We start from the raw sequence: 21,201 nt of genomic DNA on the forward strand, positions 1-21,201 counted from the left end.
TAGACAATGAATCAGCAAACTGCACTGAAGGCTTGTTTCATTTGCTCTGAGAAAGACTGGTCTTCCCACCGCACCACTTTTCTAAGTTACAATCTGGGAGAATGTTTTCTTTTCCAGTTCTCAAAAAATACCACTCTGATTTGGGGTGAAACACAGCCCTAAGCCTTATGAGGAAAATGGAGACTAATAAAATGCAATGTGACATCCTAGAGGAAACTTCAGCCCACCCAGCCAAGTACCGAAAGCCAAAAACTTGTAGCCCAGGCTGGGAAGGGACCCAGGGTCTTGCTCTATGAAAACAATATCAAAATCTATCAACACAGTTCCAGCCAGGACCCCTCACTCCTGAGATGGATCAAGGCTAATTAAGTTGCCAGATGGACTAACCATGTTAAACACTTTAAAAGACTGGTTTTCACTCACTGAAATAGCCAGCCCTCCCCCTGTTCTGGATACAGGCATAAATGCTCCCAACCTTCCTGGAATGTTCAGCAACTCCCGGAAAGGAAGGGGGCAGAATGCTTGCTAAGTATGAGTAGGGAACTAGAGTGTTCTCTTAAGGCAGGGTTTCTCAGCAGTGGCACTGTTGACATCTTGGGTTGTGGGGGCATACTGTTTTTTTAGGTCTGCTGTAAAAAAACTACCATAAACCGCATGGCTTAAAACAACCAAAATTTCTTCTCTCATAGACCTGGAGGCCAGAAGTTCAAAATCAAGGTGTTACAGCGTTGGTTCTTCCTAAGGGCTGTGAAAGAGAATCTGTTCCGTGACTCTTTCCTAGCTTCTGGTGATGACCTCTGATCCCTGGCATTCCTCGGCTTGTTGATGCACAGAAGTGCATCATTCCACTCTCTGCCTCCATCTTCTCAAGTTTCTTCATATGTCCCTATGTCTTCATAGGGCCATCCTCTTATAAGGACACCAGTCACGCTGGATTAGGGGTTCACTTACTTATCTTAACTACTTACATGGGCAACCACTCTCTTATCAAATACAGTCACATTCTGCAGTACTCAGGGATTAGGACTTCAGTATTCTCTTTGGAAGGACACGGTTCAGCCAATAACAGGAGAGTGTCCTGGGCATTGCAGGATGTCTAGCAGCAAACCTGGCTTCTACCCAGTAGATGACATTAGCACCCTTCCAGTCATGACAATCAAAAATGTCTCCAGACGTTGTCAAATGTCCCCTGGGGGCAAAATTACCTCTGGCTGAGAAGCATTCTCCTAGGAATTTGGCTCAAATATAAAAGTTTACATTCTGATGCTGTTTTAATTACTTGTCCTGTGACCTTGAACAATGTGATGAAACTCTCTCTTCACTTTTGTCACTTATCTCATGGAGTTGAGGTGTTGTTGGGGCTTACATGAGATACTGTGTGAAAGCATATGTTGCACAATAGGACCCAATAAGTGACAGCCATTATCTTTCATAGATGAGGGAAGCTCCCTTTGCAAGATCCTCCATAGGTCTCAGGATTTACTACACTGATACTGAACTCTGGCCTCTGTGCCTGAGACCCCGAGAAGGCACAGGAACTTTCCAAGTCTTTTCTACATCTTCTTCTGGGGCCAGACGGTTCCCTTACCGCCCAGCCCATTCCCTCCCAGCATCTGTGATTACAACACTGAAGCTGCAGATAGCCATATATCAGAGCCAGGGAAGGGGAAACTCTGGGTATGATGAGAATGTTAATGTGGCTGCATTGCACCATGGCCAGTATCAGTCCAACTGAATGCTGTAGAAAATCTACTGGAGGAGACAGGGTTGGAGAAGATGAGGAAATCTGACTCTTGGATGTTGGTTATGACATAACTTTGGAGACCTTACCTCCCTTTCACGAAATTATAATCTGAGATCCCATGCCAGGTGTTGAGGCAGGAAAATAATGTATCTTCTTTAAATGTCTATCTCATATCCTCAAAAAAAAAAAAGTGCCTGTCACATGCTAGGAGGTCAATAAAAGTGTGTGTTTATTAAACGTGCCTCCTCTGGGTCCCCAAGCTCTTTAGCCTTCAAGATGGCATTTTTCTTTAAAGCTTTAATACAAATAATCCAAGCCCACGTCCCCATGGATTTTGGGGAATCCCTTATTTTTTTCATATTTACTCTCATGAACATTCCCAAAGAATTTTAACGTGTCCCACAGATCCATCCTGGTGGACATGAAACTCTTCCATCCATCATTATCCAGGTTGCCTCTTGCCATCTTTTAATTGGCTTATTGTCACTCCCTCCATATAATTTCAACTCAAGTGTGAATGCCCACCCCAGCTCCCCAACGCACTGCTAAGAGCAGGTGGACAGCACGTAAAAGATCCATTAACAAGACTCTGAGAGACCAAGTAACTACACAAGTTGCTTTCATCTGCTGCTCCAGTGTGGATACTCTCAGGGTCCCTGGCCCATACTTGACTCCATATCCCTGCCTATTTCCCCACGGGCTTCTATGTATTGGGATAAGGGGAAGGTGGCACCTTAACCTTCCCATAAGAATCTCTGGGCCTTTTTCTGCCTGAGGACTTGGCCCCATTCAGTTCCACACCAGGGAATGACAGGAAAGTCCTCTCTCCCTGTATCATTTCCCACCCCATGACAACTGACAGTGGAAACATTGTCCCCTTCAGGAACAAGGTGCAATTTGGCCTCTATTGCCCCCACAAAGTAATCACTATATTTATACCAGCAATTTCTAAAATGTGGGTTTATTTGATCTCAAATAAGACCAATGAGGGACATCACTACCACAGCCAGGTAACACTGTGGTAAGCCCAGTCCCCACAATTTGCAAAGTCATTCCTCTGGTCCAGCTTAATAGTCCTCATGGCACAGTCCTGCCCTCAGTGAACAAATCTGGGTGAAAAAGACATCCATATCTCCCAAGAAAAAATGAAAACTTTCCAACACAGCACATATCCACATTTAAGTGGGAAAAATATATACACTCAACGTGTGTACTAGACAGAAGACTTAACTTGTAGCCATTTATATTTGAATTACTTTATTAGTTCAGATCTCCCTCAACACATTGGTAGATTTGTGCCTTATATTTGCCTGATTAAAAGGACTTACCCAAAAGAAGTTCCTAAACCATAAAAGTATGTTGAACATTTTATTTGGTTACCGAACAGGATCCAAAACTCCTTCCCAGTTTAGAGGATCCCCCTTGTGCAGGTCCTCAGAAGCGAAATGTGGCTGATTCTCATCCTCTCCACACATTGGCAACCAAACCAAGAACACACACAAGACCAGGGCTGCCACCATGTTTGTTTTTACGCCACTCTGCTCCAGGTGTGCCCTGCATATTGGAGTCATCCTTGATTTGCGTGTTTATTATAACAACATTCTGACAGAGGAATTTACATAAAGGTTCCATTTAGGCCAGCGGCAGTCCTGGTCTAGCCCCAACTAATACTTTAGATCATGAGAAAGTGGTACAAAATCCAAAGTTCAGAGAGATTAGCTCTGTGGCGGATGGAGAGTTGGATAGCCCTGGAACCCATGTCCAATGGCTAGAGTCATGGTGACAATGTCCACTGGCAGCCATAGGTAGTGGCAACAGCATTGTACATCAGTGACGATGCCCATACCGTGGCCCAAATGTTCATCCTGCTGAGCCTCCATTGATTACTGTCCATTTCCCACACCTGGTTTTCCAGCCTCCCCATCAATTCTGTGGGTTAGTCAGGACACTTCCAACTCCATGCCTGTACTACACAGCTAGACATAGCTTCAGAAAGAACTCATAAAGTCATGATCATGAAAACTGCCCAGCAATCATAATTTTCCACAGTAAATTTGTTTCCCCACTTTTTAAGATACCATTTCACACCTTTTTCTCCCTCCTCAATAAATCTGTTATCCCCTCTGATAGCTCCTCTCCCTATCCTCATTTTTTGCTGATAACTTCACACTTCATTTCACCAAAAAAATAGAAGCAAATGAGAAACCTCCTCTGTACACACCTGCTCTCCCTTCCCCCTGTCGAAATGAGTGGACCATTCCTGGTCCTGTCTCAGCAGCCCTTCACTTGTGAGCCAACACTCTTCGCTACTCACCTCCATGAAGGACTCTACTCCTGCAGTCATGGCCTCTCTCTCCCACATCGCCTACAGGGTATCATATGTCAATCAGCAGCATCATAACCTGCTGATGGAAACAATGCTTCCATTAGATTAAAAAAAAATTTTAACGTACCCTTCAGCCCATCAGCAATACCCTACTCCAAATCCTGATGGGGCACTGTACTCCAGAAGGGCAAGATTATAGATATGCTTATATTGGACACCCTCCCATCGTGGAGGGGCTCAATTTGTTCTCACCAAAATAGACACTGACTTGTAAATGTGAATTTGCTTTCTCTGCATCATCCAACATGATTCTGCAAGGAGATCCATCAGTGGACTTACTATATGCCTATACACAATTATATCCCATAGAACATATTTTCTGACCAATGGTTTCACTTTATAGGAAAAGAAGTAAGCCAATCTGGCTGATGTCTGTGGAATTCAATGGTACTATAACACACCCCATCGCCCAAAGACAGCTATGTAATGGTGCAATAGCCCACTAAATCCTCAATTACCATGCTGGCTTGGAAACAAAACTCTGTGATAGGGGTGCAGCCCTGTAGGATGCTGTCTGTACTCTGAACCAGTGATCAATATATAGCCCTCTAATATGTGTATGTTTCCTAACACCACTAAACAATTAACTCAATTCTGACACTCTATGCCTGGAGATAGCATCAGATCCCAAAAATTAAGGACTTAGTCTGATAAGACTGGATTGAAAGTAAAAACTGTCGCCTGGTTTCTGACCTACCAGCTATAGATTGGAGGTTCCCACACCTTCCTTGGGTTTGATTAACTTGCCAGAGCAGCTCACAGAACTCAGGAAAACAACCAGATTACCAGTTTGTTATAAAAGGTTACAACTCAGGAACAGCCAAGTAGAAGAGATGTGTAGCACAAGGTATGAAGAAAATACACAGATCTTCCATGCTTTCTGCACGCATCATTCTCCTAGGTGCTCCACGTGTTCACCAACGTGGAAGTTCTCCAAACCTCCTTCTGGAGGCTTCATTACATAGGCATAATTGACTAAACCGTTGGCCATTGATGTTTGATACGATCTCCAGTTCCTTTCTTCTCTTTAGAGGGAGGGGGTAGGGCTAAATTTCTGAATCTTTAGTCACAGGATTGGGTCCCCTGGCAACCAGCCCCCATCCCTAGGTTACCTAGGGACTGTCCTGAGGGTAGCTCATTTACATAACAAAAGACACTGTTATTGCTTAGGAAACTCCAAAGGTTTTAAGAGCTCTGTGCCAAGAATAGGACAAAAACAGATATATATTTCTTATTATAAATCACAATATCACAAGTCCTATGTCCACTGTAGCCAAATACACAAGGCAATGAACCAGGGTTAGAAGAGGTGCAACAAAAGTGGCTCTGTCCAACAGTAATAGCTCTGTCCAGCAACAGCTGAGTCTAGCAATGGCAGTGATGTCCTGAAGCGATGGTCCCACATCCTGGACTGACTGCTGTCAAGCCACTCTTGGTGTCTGCCCATTTTCCAGTCTGAATTCTTCAGCTTTCCCTGTCCATTCTGTGTGCTGATATCCTTCCATTATCCTCCCCCAAAATTCACTTTCAGCCTAAGATATTCAGTCTTGGTTTCTTTTTCTTGAAACCAAAAGCACACAGACTGTCACAGAAGGTGCTGCACAGAGATCATTCAGAAACTGCTTGCAATCCCCAAAACAGTAGTTTCCCGGCTTTAAAAAATTAAACATTCAATCTCCAACAGGCGAATGTGAGAATGAATGAATTTCAGCTCTCAGCTCCCCTGAGTAGGTGACCAGCTGTTGAGAACCCCACATGGTAAACCTGAGCTCCTAATTTTTTATACTGCTTGACCTGTACATCTCGCCAGCACTAAAATGATTCATGGGACCAATCACTGGCAGAAAAAAAGTAGGGGATTTGGACGTATTGGGGTGTTCTATTTGGGGGCTATGGAGCAGATGAATGATGGGGCTGCTCTGGTTCCTAAACCATTTCTTGATTATAAGAAATTCTTAGATGAAAAGTCATATTTTAAAAATTGTGATACAAGTCGATATCATGCCTTTCGATCATGCTTGAAACCTTCGGAAGGCTGCTAGGATGAGAGACACAACCATAAAACTTAGCCATCCATTTGCACTTATTATTGGAACTTATTAGTTCTTATTAGAACTTCTTATTGGTTCTTATTAGAACCTCCCCCACCTCCTCACCACCTCCACTACAAAACAGAAGATAAATTACAACATATCTTCCAAAGAGCATGGGATCCCAACCATATTACCTACCGCTGGGCAATCTCTGCAGGATAAATCACTTTGGGGTGCATTTGGAACAAATGCAAAAGGAAATTTTCGATAGGCATTCTTTGCTCCCTCCTCCCGGAATATCCATGAACATGGCCTTTTCTGGCATTCCTAGCATGCCTCCTACTGTGATATCTTAAATTCACGGCATGTTTTAAAATACAGATTTTATCAGTGCTCAGATATGGTGAGGACCACAGATCAGATTAGAACCAATGAAAAAATAGTTTGTCACTCACAGTTCCCAAGAGGAGGGAGTATACCACACCCTGCAGGGCCATGCATAGAAGCACCAGGGTCAGGCAGGAGGAAGAAAGATCAAGATGAGAATGTGGGTAAGAACTTTCATTGTGGCTTCCACACAAAAAGCAGAGCAGGACAAGGTAAGCGGGTTTAGGATTGGCTACTTTGAATAATTTCAGCAAGCTCTGGAGATAGGGGCTTTCTCTAGTTGTCTGGTACCTGGCCCTGGGATGATTAGGACAGAGGAGTAATGCCTCCTATAAGGTAAGGGCTAGATAGAAGAGGTAGCTTGGAGTATGGGTGTTGGATTGGTTAGTTTTCACATGAGAGGCATGTTCCTGGGTGGGGCCTTTGGTGCCCCTAAGAATTGGCTAGCCCTGGAAAAGGCAGTTTCCCTCAGGCAGTGAGGTCCTCCCCGAGGCTCCCCAGATGCAAGAGCATCAAGAATGCAGAAAATGAGGGCACATGGATGGCTCAGTCAGTAGAGCATGAAACTCTTGCTTTCAGCTCAGGTCATGATCTTGCAGTTGGTGGGTTTGAGTCCCACATCAGTGCAGATCCTGCTTGGGATTCTCTCTCTCTCTCTCCCACTCTCTTGCCCCTCCCCTCTTCGTTCATTCTTGCTGTCTCTAAAAATAAATAAATAAACTTTTAAAAAGGCAGAAAACGGAAATACTGCTAATACAGAGAATGACACTGCAAATTCCAGATGAATCATCTAACTGGAGGCAAATCTTATTCATGATCACTTTGGTGATAAGTCCTATGACTTTTAAGATTCCTTTAGTTGCAAGTGACCAAAAAAAAAAAATCATTCTGGCTCCAACAGGAAAAAGGGATGTGTTGGCTCATATGTCTCAAAATCCAAGGGTATGACTGGCTTTTGCAATTGTTTAATCCAAATATCAGGCTCTGTGCTTTTTCAGGCTATCCTCACTGGGCTTCCCTCACCGTACAGCTCAACCAAAGGGCATGGAGCATACATCTTTTGTGGTTACCACTGAATTCAGGGGATGACAGACAAGGCCACTTGCCCAGAAGTTCCAGCACATGTTATCTTGATTCCCATTGGCCATGACTGGACATCCCCATGACTGAACCAATCACTGTGGCCAGGAGATGGCAAATGGCCTGCTGGATTAAGCCAATCAGAGTATAGGCTTGGAGCCAGGGTGGACCTATTCAAAGGAAACCACATAGTTGGGAAAGGAGGAGAGGTGGTTTCCTAAAGGAAATATGAATAGCTGTTTCCAGCAGGAGAGGTAACTGATGATGAATTTCAAACACACAGTCTACCAAAAATATGTGGCTTTGTACTAAAATTCTCAATATTAATTTTCTACACATGCAGTACTATGTAGAAAGAAAAGAAAGAAAGAAAGAAAGAAAGAAAGAAAGAAAGAAAGAAAGAAAGAAAGGAAGGAAGGAAGGGAAAGGCTCATGGGGCACCTGGGTGGCTCACTCGGTTGAGTGCCCAACTTTGACTCAGGTCATGATCTCACAGTTCGTGAGTTTGAGCCCTGCATCAGACTGTGCTGACAGCTCAGAGCCTGGAGCCTGCTTTGGATTCTCCCTCTCTCTCTACCCTCCTCCGCTTGTGCTCTGCCCCTCTCTCTCTCTCAAAAATAAAATAAACATTAAAAATACATATGTATATTTTAAAAAGCAGAAAGAAATTACCAACAAGAAACTTCCTATCTTAACCATACCCATCCTTGGCCTCACTTTCCTCTTAGCATTGACAATGTTGACTGGCTCTCTTGCTGTATTTTAACAGGAGACTTAAAGTGGTTGTGGGGTAAAATGATGAAGAGAAAGTCAAGCAAATCTCCCCCTCCTTCAACCAAAAGCGATGACCTACCTCACAACCAGAAGACGTAGCAGGGGGCATTCCTGCGGTGCTACTCTTTGCTACCCAGTACACTGCTTCCCCGTCTCCTTCCCTGGCCAGGTCTCCCTAGCCTTGTCCAGAGAGAAGTCTGGCCCCTCATCAAAGCTGGGGATCAGTGTGGGGAGCAGAGGAAGCAGTACACTGACATAAGAAAACATGTGATTTCTTTTACTTATACAGAGTTATTAAATTCATATAAAAAGTAAAGTTAAGTGCATGACTTGACATTGAATGTTATTGGTCTATAGCTATGGCATTGAAACGTTATAAGTCAGAATCACCCAGAGGACTTGCTAAAAACAGATTAGCACCCACCCCCATGGGTGCTGATCCAGGAGGTTTGGGTTGGGGCCTGAAGATTAGAATCACTAACAAGTTCTCAGGTGCCACTGACGCAGATGTTCAGGGGACCACCCTTTGAGAACCACTGGTACTGATGGCTGATTGTGTTAAAAAAAAAAAAAAAACAAACAAACAAGGTTCTAGGGGCACTTGGGTGGCTCAGTCGGTTGAGCATCTGACTTCGGGTCAGGTCATGATCTCACAGTTCATGATTTCAAGCCCCAGGTCGGGCTCTGTGCTGTCAGTGTGGAGCCCGCTTCAGATCCTCTGTCCCCCTCTCTCCCTGTCCCTCCCCCACTTGCGCTCTCTCAAAAATAAATAAACATTTTCAAAAAATAAGGTTCTAAAATGCCATTCTAGCTTATAGAACTTTAAATCTGGCTTTTTGGGTGGTTAAGAAAAGGCTTTACTGTAAAGTAAAACCCATGCTGCTTGGTTTTGAGACAGCAAGAGAGGAGACATAAGAAGTCACTACCTCCCTTTACTCCTAGATGCTGAACCAGGCAAGATCTGTCATGTGATAATGCTTTTAAGACACACAGCATTGAGGGTAAGAGTACAGACATAGATACTGTCTCCCAACATCCCAGGAAATAGGTCAGGGGAAGAGGGTACCTCTCTATCGTTTCCAGGGCAATCAATAAAAGTTAACATGGCTGGCTTTGAACCCAGGGCCTTGAGAGCTCAGATTTACAATTATACTAATGGGAAGGAAACAGAACCTGGTAAAATGTTGAGACTTTCTTCTTTCTTCTTTCTTCTTTCTTTGTGAAACTTCTAAGACCTGTTTTATGCTCTGGCTGACCTGGCTCATTACAGTGCCCAATAGGTCCCTACATGCCATCAGTCTAAAAAGAACTCTTGTTGGAAAAGTCCACAATTCATTGCTGCAATGAATTCCCCCTTTTGCTGGACTTGTGTTGCATGAAAAGTAATCCTCTTCCACTGAGCATCACTGTGTTTCCAATTGAGAAAGGCTCCAAGGAAAAGAACAAGAAATTTTACCATCCATGGGGGAAGAAAAAAGGCAATATGTTTTTGCACACACATATGGTTTCTATAATAGTTTTATAAAAATTGACTTTGACCTAGCTCTCTGATAGAGACAGCCTGATTGAGGATGACAGGCCCAGAGAACCCGTCCCTGTCCGCAGGCAAGGAATGCCTGGGCTTGATTTGTGGCCCTGAATGGGAGCCTGTGCTGTGTGAGGTGATTTTTACACACTTCTGCTTTGCTGACCAACCTCTTCTAAGCTGCTTTCCCTGCACGCCAATCAGCTTCATATGTTTCCAAACAGGATGGTGGACTGGAATCCATAAATAATGAGCATCGCAGGAAAAATCATCTCCCTAAAATAGAACCCAGAAATTTGTGCCCACATAACAGAGCTGTCACAGGGGCCTGTGGTATCTCCTTCTAAAACAACATGGCCGCCATTGAAGCCTCCATGGCCACCAGGCCACACATCAGAACCTAACATACAAATCTCCCTAAAACCAATTTGGAAGAGTTGAGTATACTCTTTCTGTCTCCCATCTCCCTAAGCCTACCAAGCCCAGGGTAGAGACCTGGGCTACGGGAGGAAAGCCTCCATACACTTGAGGGAAGGTGGGTCAAAACCCTGAGCTGGCTTATTTTAGTCCCCCCCCATCTCTGCACCTTGGGCCTCCAGGAGGCCCTTGAAGGAGACCAGAGCACGCCCAAAAGAGTGAAAGGAATGTTTGGCAAGAGGGAACTTTTCTACCTCAGAAGCCTTCTTCCATTTCTGACCCTGGTTTCTGCACACCACCCAATCTGCCATCTTTCAGACCCTGAAGACTCTAAGCCTTGGGCTTCACTTACTTTTCCCTCGTACCTGAAATGCTCTTTCCTCCAGCTCTGTGCCTGACAGCCTCCTTCTCATTGTCATTCACCTTCCAGAGAGGTTGCCTCTCCACACCATTCTACCCCCAAACCCTGTTTGAGTTCCTTCACAGCACATAACCCTACCCAGAAGTATGTGTTTGCCTGTTTCTTTACCTATATATACATCAACATATGAACTTCCCCCTCTAGAAAAAGCTCCACAAAGCAAGGCACCTATGGGCCCTGTTTACCTCTGCACCCCCATGACTAGTATTGCAGGTGTGTGGTAAATATTTGCTGAATAAGTGAGTGAACCCTGAAGTGATTTCCAACTTGTGGATGCTATTCCAGTTTCTCTCAAAAAAGTAGATTTGGCAACATTGGGCCTATATTCTCATGGGGCCACTGCTTGCATGGGGTTCAGGAGCAGCTCCCCCATTTATGAGGTAGTTAATGCAGTTTAGTTCAACTAGGGATCAGTAGCCTAATGCAATGCCTGGCACACACTAGGTATCATAACAAGTGAGCTTGTTGGGTGTTGACCATGTTTCTCTGTTCATTAGCACTTTTTCTAAACAAAAACAAAAAAATGGAAAAGACTCTAACAAATCTAGCCGTATCATGCCACCTCTACAAAGGCTGAGTAAAAATCTAGGAGAAAACAACCTCCCTCACCAAAGGGCTCTTTCAAACACGTTTCTTCTGGCCCCAGCTGTGGACGCTATCTTGGATCACCCAAGGATCAAAAGTGGACAGAAGTGGGAAGGAAGAAGGAGCTGCCGGTGCCCCTTCATAGGTAATGTTTGTGGGATTACGCCTCTCAGAACTTACCCCAGCCGGGGGGATCTCAGCAGGACATGTTCAGAATCTAAGGCCAAAATTCTATTCAATTGGGGCAAAGTCACAATACATATGCCACCACTGACTTACCCAACACAGCATTGGACAGATTCTTTCAGGAGTGTCCAACCCGTGAGTTCTTGGGCTGCAGTTTGGGGGAGTCACTGCCCACCCCACCCAACTGTCCTCACAGCCCAAGTTGAGTGGGGTCTCTGCACCAGCCTCTTCTCTCCCTGAGGACATGAGAGCTTTGCTGCTGAGTCTCAGTCTGCTCACCTTTGCCTCCAGGCTGAAACCTTACTTGCAGGCAGGGGCCGGTCCAGCTAGGTTGGACCGAACCCCCATTTCCGGACACCCTGGGATTGGCCCTTTTTTCTGCCCAGGCAGTGTGCTCTGCTTTCTTACTGTGCTCTCATTCTGAGTCTATGTTTTCTCTTTAGTAATAAACCCCAAATGCTTCCTTCCTCTTCCCTCCTACTAGACCTTCGTTCTTTCTGTCTATTCTACCTCCAATTGCCACTCGTGCCTGCAGGAATAGTCCACTCATTGCTAGAAGGAGACAGACTCTTTTCACACTGTGTACATCAGTAGGGCCTCAATGTCTCCCCCAGATCTGACTCAACAGCCAGATCCATGATTACTAGAGTTCCTTGTGGTGCCTTTTTTCCATCAAATTCATTTGCAAGGGAAGAGAGGCTGAAATAAGCTTGAAAACTCCTCAGTGGACTTGAGTTATCCATACTGGTCCTCTTCCCCAAATCATGAGGTATCAGGGGTGGTCCATGCTCAATCATCAGCCAGCCTATGGTCCAGTGAGAGCCCCTAGTTTCCATAGACTCCTTCCTCATAATTGACTTTCTTCCCCACTGACCTCTGCCACACCTGATCTCATTCAAACAAAAGCCAGTAAAACTGGATTTCAGCCCAGTGGTTTTACCATCTCCACACATCTGGGGTTTCTTTGGGGCTGGCTAGTGAGTTCATTGGTCGTTGGCTGGAAAAGTTTTGTTTTCATTCACAACTTTTCAGGAGACTCTACGGAGAGTTAAACTTGATTCAAGAGCCTTCTCCAGGGTTCTCTTCTGATCACTTCCTCTGGACAGGAAAAGAGGAAATACAGTGTAGTGTCTGAGAAAACAAATCCCAGTGGCTGACTGACCAAGGCATAAGGGACTCGGCATTCAGGGATGGCCAGAATTCCCAGAATTCCCTCTGACCTCCCCAAAGCAGCAGAGAACCTGCGCCCAGTAAGGGCGAGTAACAGCTCATTCTGACTTTCCAAGGCTACTGCGGAATTGTGCACAGACATATCCGGGAGCGGATCAAACTGGGAGCACATCCTGTCCGACACTCCCCTTCCCTCGGATGACTCCAACCTCTTGAAGCAGGTTGATGACACTCTCACTTTCCTGAGCACGTGCTTCCCTCTGTGGTCTTGGCTCTTCAGAAATAAAAAGGCCCTTTAATGCTATTAGCTCTGTCCTCCTCTCTGCAGACATACAGATACACAGCACATATTTCAGAAACACATATGCACACATGCATGCCCACACACACAGAGCAAAGATTTACTGCTCTGGAAACGTTGCCTCTTTTACAAATTTACTCTTTGAAAAGTGAGAGATTCCCCTCCTGGGATGGGCCTGGAAGGGGTTGGGAGGGGGAGAGAGAAAGGCCTGTATATTCAGGCAGCCCACCCAGGCTCCAGGCATCTGGCTAAGGTTGGGGGGGGGGGGGGTCGGTGAGGGAAAGAGGGAGGAGCAAACATAAATCACAAAGATTCGTGGATTGGAACTGCCACTTGTCCTTTGAGAGAGGCGAGGCTCTAGAGCCATCGCAAAGATTCAGATGCTTCAGGGCTTTCTAACATCTGGTCCATCTGGATGAGTGCCGAGGTAGGAAAGCTCTCATTTCCAGAAGCAGAAGCAGCAGAGCAGTGAATTTCAAGGTGGGGACAACGGCTTGGTTAGCGAGCTGGGGAGTTTGCACAACTCCACACGGCCATCTCTGAGAGTCTAGGAGGCATATCAGAATCTCTGGAGTTGGCCTGCATAGCTTTGCATTTCATTAACTCATCACTGCAGAGACTTCCTGATATGGATTTTAACTCCTCCACCCAGTGGCCCCACCGATACGTGAAGGACGGGGGCCGGCCCTGCACTGGGCGATGTCAGGTTGACGGGGACCTCCAGCCGGAACCCCAGAGGAGGAGCCCAAAGACCTGTGTAGATACCTGGGAAAGAGGACCACAGCTTAGAATCCCCTGCAGAGCTCTAAGACCGCCTGCTACTTATAACCGCGGCCTCTGGACTTGTCAGAAAAACAGATGTCATCAGGGCTAGCATCTCTGAGAGGCTAGTGTAGGGACAGAGGGCGGCACAGTTCTGCTACCCTCTCCCCGGTGGACCCCCTCCCACCCCAAGGAAGAAGGCCATGTTCAGTGCTGGGCTGCCTTGTGGAAGAGGGAAGGTGATGGGTTGGAAGTCACGCAGAGAACAGCAGGGAGCACCCTGCAGGTACAGGACGGCTGTCATGGGAGCCAAAGGCAAAAGAGTTCATTCACGAGGAAAGCAGAAGGTTGCGAGGACCAGCATGATGACCTTGAGAGCTCTGAGGGCCATGCCAGGAAAAGAAGGGGCTGCTCCAGGTAAGGGACAAGTGAGAGGAAAGAAAGGGAGGGCACTGCAATGAGCACTGCACAAATAGCCCCCTTCAGTCCTTTCCACACCCCTGTGGGGTGAGTGCTAGCATACCCATTTTCCAGGCAGCCAAACTGAGGCTTAAAAAGCTGAATAACTTAGGCGCGCCTGGGTGGCTCAGTCAGTTAAGCATCCGACTCCGGCTCAGGTCATGATCCCGCAGTTCATGGGTTCGAGACCCTCATCAGGCTCTGTGCCGACAGCTCAGAGCCTGGAGCCTGCTTCAGATTCCATGTCTCCCTCTCTCTCTGCCCCTCCCCTGCTCATATTCGGTCTCTCTCTCTCTCTCTCTCTCTCTCTCTCTCAAAAATAAATAAACATTAAAACAAAATAAACAAATAAATAAATAAGCTGAAGAACTTATCCAAGGTGGCCAGTTTCCAAAGAACGAGAATTAGATTCCAGGCTACGTCTATGTGATTCCCAGCCCTGCTCTTTCCATTACTCCATAAAGGAAAGCTTGCCCTGGGAGGAAAGATCACAGGAAGACGACAATGAGTCACTAGAGGAAAGACCTGTGGCAGGCGCTCCCAGTGCCCAGGGCCCGACTACACACGTCAGCTGGCTGACTGTACAGAGGTACAGCAGGCCGGACCCCTTGCCTGCGGGCAGCGTGAGCATCCCAGGGGACCGGACTTCAGCTAGCGGGGACCCCATTGTCACATAGCACCCCCCTGTCCTGCCCACTCTCCCGGGCGCGCTCCCCCGCTGGCGGCAGGATCCCCATCTCGGTCCCGCTTCCAGGCAAGCTCTGAGGTGCCTAGCGCCACTGGCCTCGTAGATTCCACGATGCAAGCTGTCCAAAGGGTGTGGGTGTGCAATGAAGAATGAAAAGGATGGGAGACGGTGAAGGGGAAGAATGAGAAAGGAGAATCTGGGGCCCTGCGAGGTCCTGCCCTGCAGAGGTGCGATCTCAAAATGCCCCCCTGCCAGCAGGCTGACAGAATGAGCCACCACCGAGGTCTCGCTCTCGTGGCGTGGGGTGACAGATGGTTACAGCGCAACTTTATTTTCAGGTAGAGTTTCTGTTTAGCATTCAGAGGAAGTTCCAACCCCAGGGTCAAAAAAAGAGGAAGATAAAGGGAAGAAACACAAGTAAGTAGCACTATTCCCCGTGAATATAAATATGAGAAACAGTCCATCCTTCCCTTTCTTCTCTCACACGTGGGCCAACAGAATTTGCTACTGAGCCGAACTCTACAGTCTGAATGTGGAATGAAGGATAGGTGAGCGTGCCTCCCCAACCCCCTTCCGGGAAGGACTTCCTGCCTCAGCCTTCAGCCGTTAGCCTGCTGCAGAGGGCCGCCTCCCCCGGAGTCACACTCTTGTCCTTGTGGTCCACATCTGGTGACTGAGCCATGCCAGAGGATAAAGGTCTGGCCATCTCAGCCCCACTTGGAACAGCCCTTGTGTTCCCCACCCACTGGGGTTCACGCCTACATGGAATCCCCTCTCCTCCAGTGTGGGCTGGAGCTATCAACTTGCCCCTAACAAAGAGAATATGGCAACAAGAGAATATGGCAAGAATAAGGCTGCCACTTTTGTGACAAACTTATAAAAGACCGTGACTCCCCTCTCGCTAGCTTGCTCGCCCGTTCTCTCTCTCCATCTCTTGCTCGAACGCTCTTTCCCTTCGGTCTGCTCGCTCCCATTGTGAGATGCTCTGTGGAGAGACACACGTGGCAAGGAACAGAGCGGGGCTTCTACCGATAGCTTGTGATGAACTCAGGCTGTTACCTCACAGCCCACGAGGAGCTGAATCCTGCCAACAACCTCATGAGTGGGCTTAGCAGCAGACTGTGTCCAGTCAAGCCTGCAGATGAGACCACAGCCCCATCTGACACCTTGTTTGCAGCCGTGACAGAGTCCCCAAGGCAGTGGACCCAGCTAAGCCATGCTCAGATTCCTGGCCCACAGAGGCTGTGAGATAGTTCTTGGGGTTAATGGTACTAGGAAATAAATAATTAATACAGCCCTGAGGAGGTATTCAAGCTCCAGAGCTTCCCAAACATTGGGCTGAGGCTGTTGTTGGACCTTCGTTATAGTCAGACCTCTCATTCTGACCGTCTTCTCTAACCCCTCCCCTCCTTTCCATGGCCATTGATGCCAAGAGCGCTCCTTAAAAAGCAGCCTGTAAGCCAAACTCCATCTCTGACTCTGCTTCCTGGAGACCCCAGCATCTGACAGGACTCCTCCAATGAACATCTTATGAAATAACTCCACCCTCCAAATGCAATTCTGATTTAGTAATATTTAGGAATATCCCTAAAGACAATATAATTCAATTCAACACGCATTTATCAAGTACAAAAGTGAACACGGCCAACAGATGTGGTCGCTGCCTTAGGGGCGAATCACCTGCTGGGGAAGACTGTTGTTAAACAAGTAATTAATGGACTAGAAGCACAAACTTGCAGATTCCTGAGGGAGGGGGATCAAGAGTTAGTGTCTCTTCTTTCCTAACTCTCCTTTTACTTCCGCTTCCTACAACAAGGGAACTGGAGCGGGCACCAATCTATCTACTTCCCCCCAGAGGTTCTTCTCATCTGTGCACACCTAGGAAGCTCACATTCTCCCAGGTCGAGGCTGGGATGTCTACCACTGACTGACCCAGAGAGAACCAGCGTGACCTTTGCTGTGCATCTGCGGGAACCTCCAGAATGCTAAGACTACCCTAGGGGTGAGCAACCTCCAAAGCAAACAGTATCCAGTGGATCTTCTGGGCCCCGGGGGCCTGTCAGCCAAAGGTGAACATGTCCCTTCTCCCAAAGGCACATAGGAGAGAAAAGAATGTTGGATAATGTTTCAGCTGCAACACCAAAACCTGATCCCCTACCACGATCCTAATCAAAATCGTTACTGTTTGAGGAACTGGGTTTTATTCACTATCTTCTTCATAGCATTTAACATCACATGAATTATAATACACATTTTTTTCCATTTTTTATCATATGTATCCCCTTCGAGTGAAAGTTTCTGCAGGGCAAGGATTTTGTTCATCCATTGCAATGCTTCCAGTGGCTAGAACAATCCTAGCTCACAGTACAAGTTCAGCGGGCATTAGCTGAATGAGTAAGTGAGTGAACAAATAACTGAATGAGTGAACGAATGAGTGAATTAACTTAGTGCCAATTTTCACATCCTCAGATATTGCTCACTTTAACAGTATAGAAGCTCTCGAGGTGTGGGGAAGGTAGTACTTTTATGACCTCCATTTTACAGATGAGGAAACTGATAAACAGAAAAGTAAAGAAGCTTCCCCAAAGTCACATAGCCAGCAATCCACGAATTTTAGCTCAAACCTCTCTGACTCCAAAGTCTTAGCCCTTTCTCCTTTCTCTACCCTACGGAAATCGCTATTTACAGACACACAGAGTATAATTTATTTATTTCAACAGATACTTTTTGAGCATCCATGATGTGTCAGAACCGTAGGCTCTTCAAGAACAGGAGTCTGCCTTTACTCACTGCGGATCCCCACCGCTGGAATCATGTCTGGCATAAAGTCAGTGCTCAGTAAATATTTGCTGGATGAAGGAAAAACCCAACTGTGCTAGGTGCTTGGACTTATAAAACAGCCACAGTCATTTTCCCCATGATGCTTGGAATATAGTGGGGCCACAGTCCCATGGAAAGGCTTCGGAAAGGATGATGATAAGAAACATCTTTGAGCATAAGCTTTGTACAAGGTGGTCTTCTAAGCACTTTTCATGGGTTAATTTATTTAATCCTTTCACAACTCTTTGAGGTCGGGGCTACTATTATCCTTATAGCATAGCCCAGAGAGGTTAAGCAACTTGCTGAAGATCACAAAGTGATGGGCAGAGCCAAGATTTGAATTCAATCAGTATGACTCCAGAGCTTGTGCTCCCACCACTGGACACTATACTGCCTCTGTATGATAAATAAAGACAAGACCACACATGAGTGCCTGCATGCTGAAAATCCCTACTGGCATGGAAAGCTTTAACTGGGAGAGGAGCAGAATGAAACTTGTCTGAGTCAGCTGGGGCCACCATAACAAAATACCGACTGGGGTTTTACACCACAGAGATGTACTTCCTCACAGTGCTAGAAACTGGAAGTCCAAGATCAAGGTCTCAGTGTGTTTGATTTCTCCTGAGGCCTCTACTCCTTGGCTTACCGATGGCTGCCTTCCGACTAAGTCTTCTCACAGTCTTTTCTCGTGGCCCTTGCACATGGCACGCACATCCATGGTGCGCCCTTCCTCTTCTTATAAGGACTCCAATCAGATTGAACTAGGGCCCCACCACATGACCTCATTAATCTGAGTTACCTCTCCAAACACAGTCACATTGGGAGTTAGGGCTTCAATATAGGACTTTGGCAGGTTGGTGGGCAGAGGATGGAAATTTTGGTGCATGCCGACCCTGTTTGAAATACACCACCATCAAAAAAAAAAGAAAAAGAAATACAACACCATCAAAGACACTCTAAACACATGCTTCATCTGTCCCCAGGGAGAGCTGCCATAAACCCTTGTGAGCCACCGGTCAGGAGCAAGGCCATGTCTCTGTCCTTATTTGACCTGTCTTCTCCCCTTCTCCTGAGACTTTCCTACCTGAGAGGCTGGCTACCTGGACCATGTGCCTTCTTGACCCCATCTACAGCCTCACACATAGAGGTCGTGTCTGCCCAGAGCCATGAGTTTGTAAAGAAGAATTACTAATATTCTGTCAGGGCCAGGCAAGGGGTGTCTTAGCTCCCAGGAGCACAGGTGGTCACTCAGGGCAGAAGTCCCTGAGACCCCACCTCCTCCCTTCAGCAGGAGCTTCCCATGTGCCAAAAGGGAAGGACACACATTCATAAGTAGAGATTTGGTCTCGTGTTGATGCTAAACTGATTCTTAAGGGGCTTGAGAGACAATTGTCAGGAGGGAGAGCTTCTAAGGCTGATTTGCAGAGAAGTCAGGGCGGCGGGGGTTGTGAACTACTTTGCCCTCTCCGGGTTCAGGTATGGAGGAGCAATTCCAGGAAATGGGCATTGAGAGGTTGTCCACTCTGTCCTCCTGCCCTCCAGTGGGATGGCTCCTAAATAATTCCAAAGTGATACAAGCTGCTAGGGTTTGAAAAACGTCCAGAAAAGGAGAGGGAAGAACACACTAACTGGATTTGGGTTTCACGATCAACGCCTCAACTGGCGACCACATCAGTCCCACCCACCTCCCACATGAGCACACCCACCTCCTAAGCTGTCTTCAGGAAGACAGCAGCCACCACAAGGGCAACCACGCAATTGCCTGTGACCTGGAGGACGGGGGAGACCAGGCGGGGAGATGCGAATAACCTCGCTTCGCTTCATGAAATTCAACTTAAACAGAAGGATGCTCACTCACACTCCCCATCCCCCTGTGAAACAACTTTGACTAATTCTGACTGTAGGAGAACAAAGGGAGAATGCGGATGAAAACTAACACCCCCGAAGAGCCAGCCAGGAGCCAGCCCTGCATAGGGAGCACCGCGCTGTGTGCCCTGCATGTGATATCACAGCACTGGTGCTTCACTCCGTGTGCTAGGGCAACCATGCTTCTCACGGTGTCTCTGCCTCCATAATCTCCAAAATCAAACACAGCCTAAAAATGAGGTGTTGAAAGGAGAGAGATCTTTAGTGAGTGTGGAGAATGGATGCCAAAGCACAGTCTCTTCTTTAACTGCATTGAAGAGAAGCACGTAATTACAATGATGCATAACTGAAGGTTAATTTGGGGGAAGCACCTTCAATGGGCTGTGTCAGTTTCAGAGGGTCTATGACAGTGGAAATTTGAGGAGAAATGGGGCTCTGGCTAAAACAATTCCTTCAAATAACAGTAGTGGTTAAGGGGCACCTGGGTGGCTCAGTCGGTTAAGCGTCCGACTTCAGCTCAGGTCGTGATCTCGTGCTTCGTGAGTGAGCCCACGTCGGGCTCGGTGCTGACAGCTCAGAGCCTGGAGCCTGCTTTGGATTCTGAGTCTCCCTCTCTCTCTGCCCCTCCGCCCCCCAGCTCTGTCTCTCAAAAACAAATAAACATTTTTTTAAAAAAAAAAATTTAAAGGAAAAGAAAACAACAGTACTGGTTAAAAAAAAAAAAAAAGGAATAAGGCTGTTCCCTCTTCCAAAGTATGGCTTGTGGGTTGCTTTGTCATTGGCCAACTGTGTGAAAGCTCGAGCTCCATGTCCGTCCAATGAAATGAGCATCATCTTCCTTATTTTTTTTTCCTGAGGGGTAGAATTCACACACCGTCAGCCTATTTCTGAAGGTAACTCAGCCATTCCCCGAGTCATCTGACTCCCGATCCAGGTCTTTAGTCTCAGTTCCACATGGTCATTCAGAAAAGTAGGGCATAGTGTTTGTAAGTCTTTCCCCACCTCACAGAGAACGAACCCACATGGCCAGCCAGAAGATGGCACCCACTGGGAGGTGCCTCTTGTACATTCCCCAGTACTCCTTCCCGTTGTACCTCCACCGTGTGTGGAAAACTTGATTTCAACACATGCACACATGGACACATACAACTCACACAGTACACACACAATAATAGTCAGAGACATGGAAAATGGAGCTAGAAAGATAGTTCACTGGGAGGCTCCCAGCCCTGGCCAACACCATGTCCTGGGGTTTTCTGATCTCTCTCCTCAAAAATCACAGCCCTAGCAAGTGGAACCACAGTTACACACACACAGACATACACACACAAATACACACCCCCTCCCTGGGCTTTCAACATCAGTCCACCTTCCAAAGCCCCCTCCTGAAGTGAGAACTGGCTCCCTCGATGGCCCAGCTCAACTAGGCTCCACATATAGAACACACGTGGATGAATATCTAGGAAGTAAGTGCCACTCACTCCCACCTCATCAACCACTTAGATCCAACCCTTGGAGCCACTTAGGTTCTTAGTGGGGAAGAGACAGCAATGTGCCACAGGGGCTCAGAACAGAACTTAGGGTCAGACAGAGTTGG

At 46.7% G+C, this 21,201-nt stretch overlaps 1 long non-coding RNA gene across 2 annotated transcripts in view; it reads right to left on the minus strand.

Moving 5' to 3' along the window:
* The window catches only part of LOC125925548 (uncharacterized), a 248,362-nt gene that overhangs the window by 190,642 nt on the left and 36,519 nt on the right, over positions 1-21,201 (minus strand). The window contains exon 3 of one of the 2 annotated variants that reach the window (XR_007458865.1): positions 4,059-4,146. This is a non-coding gene — a long non-coding RNA (uncharacterized LOC125925548). Of the gene's footprint in view, positions 1-4,058; positions 4,150-21,201 lie in introns of both variants that reach the window. The other variant, XR_007458864.1, reaches the window with a different exon arrangement.

Source organism: Panthera uncia, chromosome F1 (genome assembly GCF_023721935.1).
Source record: "Panthera uncia isolate 11264 chromosome F1, Puncia_PCG_1.0, whole genome shotgun sequence".
In the NCBI taxonomy this organism is placed as follows: domain Eukaryota; kingdom Metazoa; phylum Chordata; class Mammalia; order Carnivora; family Felidae; genus Panthera; species Panthera uncia.